Below are 6,840 nucleotides of genomic sequence, written 5' to 3'. Positions count from 1 at the left end.
GTATTTTTTGACATCATATTGTAATTGAGTTTTGAACATGTAACTTTTGACAAATGTAAACTTTCAATTATATATATGATGGTTGTATTGCTTTCTTTACTATGTATTCATTTGTTACGCTACCACATGAAGTCATCCGCCCCCGAACGTTTCCGCCGTTCAGGTTTTGGGGTGTGACAGATTGGTATCAGAGCAATGTTTATAGTGAACTAAGTATATCGAACCACATAAGATATACAAACTATAAATGGTTAAGGGACTAATACTCTCTGACAAAACAAATTTTCTTTTTACACTTAAGCAGCATTTCGTTCAACTTAAATTGATAGTTCATTTAAGTACAATTACATGCAAACTATTTTCATGTTATACAACTACACAAGTATTTAGACAAGTTGACACTACGATTGAGACTCGATATATTTAATCAGATTTTGGACAAATATAGCGTGATCAACTATATTTGCCCAAGATTGGACCAACGTATATCGAGGAATGATCGTAGTAAGCAACAAGTCAAAACTTACCAAACCATTACAAGAATCAAACACAAGAACTTAAATACTATAGGAGTATTTGCTATCTAAACTAGTTTAACTTACATGTTTTACATGTTCCGACTTTACTCAATTCTTATAACCCTATTTCTCGTACAGTCAAATGGCTGGATTTCACCACCCTGGCGACCCCTACTTTCCCAACCAAGGCAACGGAGGATGGATCGAAGATGATCCCGAAGAGGACGAGGAACCCATAGAAGTGGGTGATGACTCCGGTACCGACTCAGAGCCGGAAGTTATCGATCCACCACCCATTCAACCTCCCGTCTTCGTAAGGAACTTTCAAGGACCGACTCCCCGTCTGAGGAAGTCACCTCCACCATTGGAGCCAACAGCAAAACCTACGCCCTCCCTACGGCATGTGTCGGGACTTCTATGATGTCCGCGGCGGAGGTTCGGCTGATCGAGCACTCCCGGTAATGGTGGGTAAGTTAGCCAATCAGTCCTATCAGTCTGGAGTACAAGCTAGTCGACTCCGGGATATCAACGTGGAAGTGCAGGTTCACACTTCTGACATCCGTAGGCTGGACAAGATGCAAGACAACGTTCAATTCCAAACCGAAGCGTTTCAAGCGCAAATGATTGCAGCCCTCGCCGAACTAAGGGAACAACAAGCCACTTTCGATAGGCGTCTAATGGAGTCAAAGCAATCAGATACGGAGTCAAGCTCCAAGCGCAACCTTCGACGCAAGTAGTGCTTGTCAAGGACTCAAATTTTGTTATAGCTTAGGACCTCGGCTAAAAGTCTTTAAATTTCTCGAACTTTGTAATCGGAGACCCTTTTAGGGGTCAAATTTTCATGATCGTTGTAACAACTTTTATATTAATATAAGTGGCACTATTACTACTATGTTAAGTATTTTGTTCGAACCTTGAATGGTCTTTGTGAACCCAAATACTTGTTTCATACCTTCAGTCTTACAAATAACTTTCATTCTTCTATTTTAAGACTCATACTATCATCTGTTGTTGAACTATAGCGATTTAGTTCATAAGACACATACATTTTCCATTCTATGAAATTCTTATCCTTGTCTTTTCAATCTATAGTTGAAGGATGCCTCCGCGTAGGAATCCAAGGCGAAACAACGGTGAGGAAGCACCTATACCACCACCACCTCCACCACCCCAATTTGATGCTGTAATGTTTCAAGCAGCAGTCACCGCAGCGGTGGCAGCTGCCATGTCACAGATCAATAACTCAAGTGCTAATGGCTCGGGATCTGGCACACACCCATCCAACCATGGCGAGAGTCATGGACCACCTCGAGAATGCACCTATAAGGACTTCACTAATCCCAAGCCCCGGATGTTTTATGGTACTGGTGGTGTGATGGCCCTGAGGCAGTGGATTGAAAGGACGGAGGCAGTCTTTGAAATTTGCTCCTGCCCCGAGCACAGCAAGGTCAAATTTGCAACTTTCACCCTTCTCGATAAAGTTTTAACTTGGTGGAATGGCCACGTTAAAGTACTTACCCTAATCGTGGCAAACTCCATAAGCTGGGAGAGCTTGAAGGCCATGATGATGAGAGAATACTGCCCACGGGGAGAAATTCAAAAGCTTGAACACGAGCTATGGACTCTCGGAATGGTGGGTACCGACATCGCTACTTATACCAACAGATTCTGCGAACTGGCAATCCTTTGTCCAGATATGATTGCTCCCGAGAGCAAGAAAATAGAAAGGTACATCTGGGGACTGACGCCCCCAAATGCGATCAAGCGTGTTAGCTTCTAAACCTGACACCTTTGAAAGTGCTAAGGAACTGGCATAATCTCTGATCGACTACGGAGGTCATCAGAACTCAACCACTTCTGCACCAGCACCACAGAAAGGAAACAACAACAACAACAACTACAACAACAGCAGCAACAACAACAACAATGGCAGGAAGAGAGCGTGGATTAAAGGGAAGGGTGGGTCTTCCCAAGAATCCGCAAAGAAACAACTGGTGTCAGTAAATGCTGCCATTGTACCTGCTACATCCCCTACAAATACCTACCCAACAAAGCCTTATATAGGCAACCTCCCAAAATGCACCAAATGCAATTACCACCACCATGGACCTTGTCGAGATATGCAGTGCGCCAACTGCAGCAGGAAAGGACACACAGCCCGTTTCTGCAAGGAACCCGCAAAGCCGATCACTCAAGTTCCCAGTGCGGGTGTAGGGCAGGCTTGCTACGGTTGTGGCGAGGTGGGCCACTACAAGAGAAACTGTCCTAAGGCAGCAGGCACCGGAGGTGTGGGACGAGTTTTGGCAATAGGCCACGACGAAGCTGTAGCTGACCCAACTATAGTTGCTGGTACGTTCCTTCTCGATAATTCATACGCATGCATATTATTCGATAGTGGAGCGGAGAGAAGCTTCGTGAGTCAAAACTTTATTCATTTACTTAAACCTAAACCTAGCAAGTTAGAAAAATCATTCACTGTAGAGATGACCAATGGAAAAACCGAAAACACAAATTGCATATACATGGGCTGTACGTTAACATTAGACGGCCATTCTTTCCCAATCAATCTCATGCCGGTTCAAATTAAAAGTTTCGACGTCATAGTCGGCATGGATTGGTTGAGTCTTCTTCGCGCCGACATCATGTGCTTTGAGAAAGCAGTCCGTCTTAACCTCCCTAACAACGAAACATTAGTTATCTACGGCGACAAATCTAGTACAAACCTTCGCATCATTTCGTGCATCCAAGCTCGAAAGTGCTTGCGGAAGGATTGTCGAGCATTCCTAGCGCACATCGTTGATACAAGCCAAGAACTGAAGGAAATCAAGAGCATCTCGGTAGTACGCGACTTTCCCGATATCTTTCCAGAAGAACTACCAGGATTACCACCGCAACGCCAAGTCGAGTTCAGAATCGACTTAATTCCAGGAGCTACCCCAGTAGCGAAGTCACCTTATCGTCTTGCACCAGCAGAGATGCAGAAACTTTCCAGTCAACTTAATGAACTCCTTCACAAAGGATTCATAAGACCAAGTTTCTCACCTTGGGGAGCACCGGTCTTGTTTGTAAAGAAGAAAGACGGATCGTTCCGTATGTGCATCGACTACAGAGAGCTGAACAAACTTACTGTCAAGAACCGCTATCCTCTACCCCGTATTGACGACCTATTCGATCAACTTCAAGGGGCGAACTACTTCTCCAAAATAGACCTGCGATCCGGATATCACCAATTACGAGTTCTAGAGGGGGACATTCCAAAGGCAGCCTTCCGAACTCGTTATGGACACTACGAATTCGTGGTGATGCCGTTCGGATTAACCAATGCACCAGCAGTATTTATGGACCTAATGAATAGGGTATGCCGCCCTTACTTGGATCAGTTCGTCATCGTCTTTATCGATGATATACTTATCTACTCTCGAAGTGAGGAAGAGCATAGTCAACACCTACGAAAAGTCCTAGAAACACTGCGAACGGAGAAACTCTATGCGAAGTTCTCTAAATGCGAATTTTGGATTCGAAGAGTCGAATTTTTAGGCCACGTTGTTAGCGAGAAAGGTATACACGTGGACCCCTCCAAAATTAAGGCTATTGAGAACTGGTCGGCACCAAAGACACCTACATAAATTCGTCAATTTCTAGGTCTAGCTGGCTACTACGCAGATTCATAAAGAACTTTTCGAGCATTGCGAAACCCCTTACTTCATTAACCCAGAAAGGTGTGGCCTTTGATTGGGAAGCGAAACAAGAGAAGGCATTCCAGACACTAAAGCAGGCCTTGTGCACCGCACCGATACTATCCATTCCCGAAGGGATAGAAGACTTCGTAGTGTATTGCGATGCTTCAAATCAAGGACTTGGTTGTGTTCTTATGCAGAGAGGGAAGGTTATCGCTTATGCCTCCCGACAACTTAAGACACACGAAGTGAACTATACGACACACGACCTCGAGTTAGGAGCAGTGGTATTTGCTCTGAAGATCTGGAGGCACTACTTATACGGAACAAAGAGTACTATATTCACCGATCACAAGAGCCTTCAACACATTTTCAATCAGAAGGAACTCAACATGCGACAACGACGATGGGTCGAGTTACTGAATGACTACGAATGCGAAATTCGTTATCATCCTGGCAAGGCCAACGTAGTAGCCGACGCCCTCAGTCGAAAGGAATACACTGGTCGGAGGGTCAAATCTCTGACCATGACTATCCATTCCCACCTATCCACACAAATTAAGGAAGCACAAATGGAAGCTTTGCAACCTGAAAATGTGGCGGGTGAATCCCTGCGAGGAATGGAGAAGAATTTAGAAGTCAAGGGTGGCGGAGCCTACTATCTCATGGACCGAATCTGGACCCCAAATCATGGTGGTTTCAGAAACGTAGTCATGACTGAGGCTCACAACTCAAGATATTCCGTTCACCCGGGTTCAAATAAAATGTATCTGGATCTTAAGAAACTGTACTGGTGGCCTAACATGAAAGCAGAAATTGCTACCTTCGTGAGTAAATGTCTTACTTGTGCTAAGGTTAAGGTCGAGTATCAGAAACCGTCAGGACTACTACAACAACCAGAGATACCGGAATGGAAATGGGAGCGGATTACTATGGACTTCATAACCAAGTTACCCAAGACGACAAGTGGACTCGATACCATATGGGTCATTGTCGACAGATTGACCAAATCCGCACATTTCCTACCCATCAAGGAGACTGACAAAATGGAGAAGCTTACAAGAACTTACTTAAGGGAAGTAGTGCGACTGCATGGTGTTCCGATATCTATTATCTCCGATCGAGATAGTAGATTCACTTCAAGATTCTGGCAGTCACTACAAAGTTCCCTGGGAACTAGGCTAGACATGAGTACAGCCTACCACCCACAGACAGACGGACAAAGTGAGAGGACAATACAAACTTTAGAAGACATGCTGAGAGCCTGCGTGATTGACTTTGGAAAGGCATGGGATATGCATTTACCCCTTGTCGAATTTTCATATAACAATAGTTATCATACAAGCATAAAGGCTGCTCCGTTTGAAGCCCTCTATGGTCGAAAGTGCAGATCCCCTCTGTGCTGGACTGAAGTTGGCGATACCCAGTTAGCTAGAGGAAGAGTTCCTGAAAGCACTCTCACAGGTCCGGAGATCATACGTGAAACAACAGAGAAGATCGTTCAGATCCGTGAACGATTGAAAGCCTCAAGAGACCGACAGAAAAGCTACGCTGACCAAAGGAGGAAACCTTTTGAATTCCAGGTAGGAGACCACGTCTTATTAAAGGTCTCACCGTGGAAGGGTTTAATACGATTTGGAAAGCGTGGGAAACTAAATCCAAGATACATAGGGCCTTTCGAGATTCTTGCCAGAATCGGCCCTGTGGCTTACAAGCTTAACCTACCGCGCGAACTTAGTAACATCCATCCAACCTTCCACGTCTCAAACTTGAAAAAGTGTCTGTCCGACGAGACTCTTGTTATTCCACTCGACGAGATCGAGATCAACGAGAGCCTCAACTTTGTGGAAGAACCAGTAGAAATCATGGACCGAGAGGTCAAACAAACAAAACAAAGTCGCATACCCATCGTGAAGGTTCGCTGGAACGCCAAGCGGGGACCCGAATTCACATGGGAATGCGAAGATCAGATGAAACAAAAGTACCCTCATCTCTTTCATATTCACTAATATCTTTACTACTTTAAATTTCGGGACGAAATTCTCTCTAACGGGGGGATGATGTGACAACCCGATATTTCAACTCTTTGTAACGACCAAAATGGGTCAAGTATTGTAACCACTTCTAAGTAATAAAAGTTACTTTCATAATAAAATGTATAAATAAGTTCTATTTAATTTCCTTCTATGATTAAATGTCTTTGAACCATGATCGTACGTGAAAAGAACGCCCAAGTCCGACTTCATATAGCGAAGTTATGATTTTTCCAAGTTCGGCTTAGCAACAGACAGCTAAAAACTCGAATCGGAGATCGAGCGACTTTTGGCCGGAATGAATTTTTCAAACGAGAATCGAAGGTCTCGACAATGGTATTCCAGCGGTAAAAAGTCTGGCAAAAACCGACATCAGATAAAGAAGTTATGAATTTTCAAAGAAATTCCTTAAACACAATGGGTTTTTAATAAATAATAAAAAAAATAATTTTGGAATTTGCCAACGGAGTCTAAACGAAAGTTGTAGAGCGTAGTCTCACCTACGCGTGGATATAAAGACCATCGAAAACGGAGTTCGTATGAAGAAGATATGAATTTATGAAGTTTATTAAATAAATTAATTATTTATTTTAATCAAAATTCGGATATTAT

This window comes from Lactuca serriola, chromosome 9 (assembly GCF_051521515.1).
Source record: "Lactuca serriola cultivar US96UC23 chromosome 9, Lser_US96UC23_V15, whole genome shotgun sequence".
In the NCBI taxonomy this organism is placed as follows: Eukaryota; Viridiplantae; Streptophyta; class Magnoliopsida; order Asterales; family Asteraceae; genus Lactuca; species Lactuca serriola.
This window is presented reverse-complemented; position numbering follows the sequence as displayed.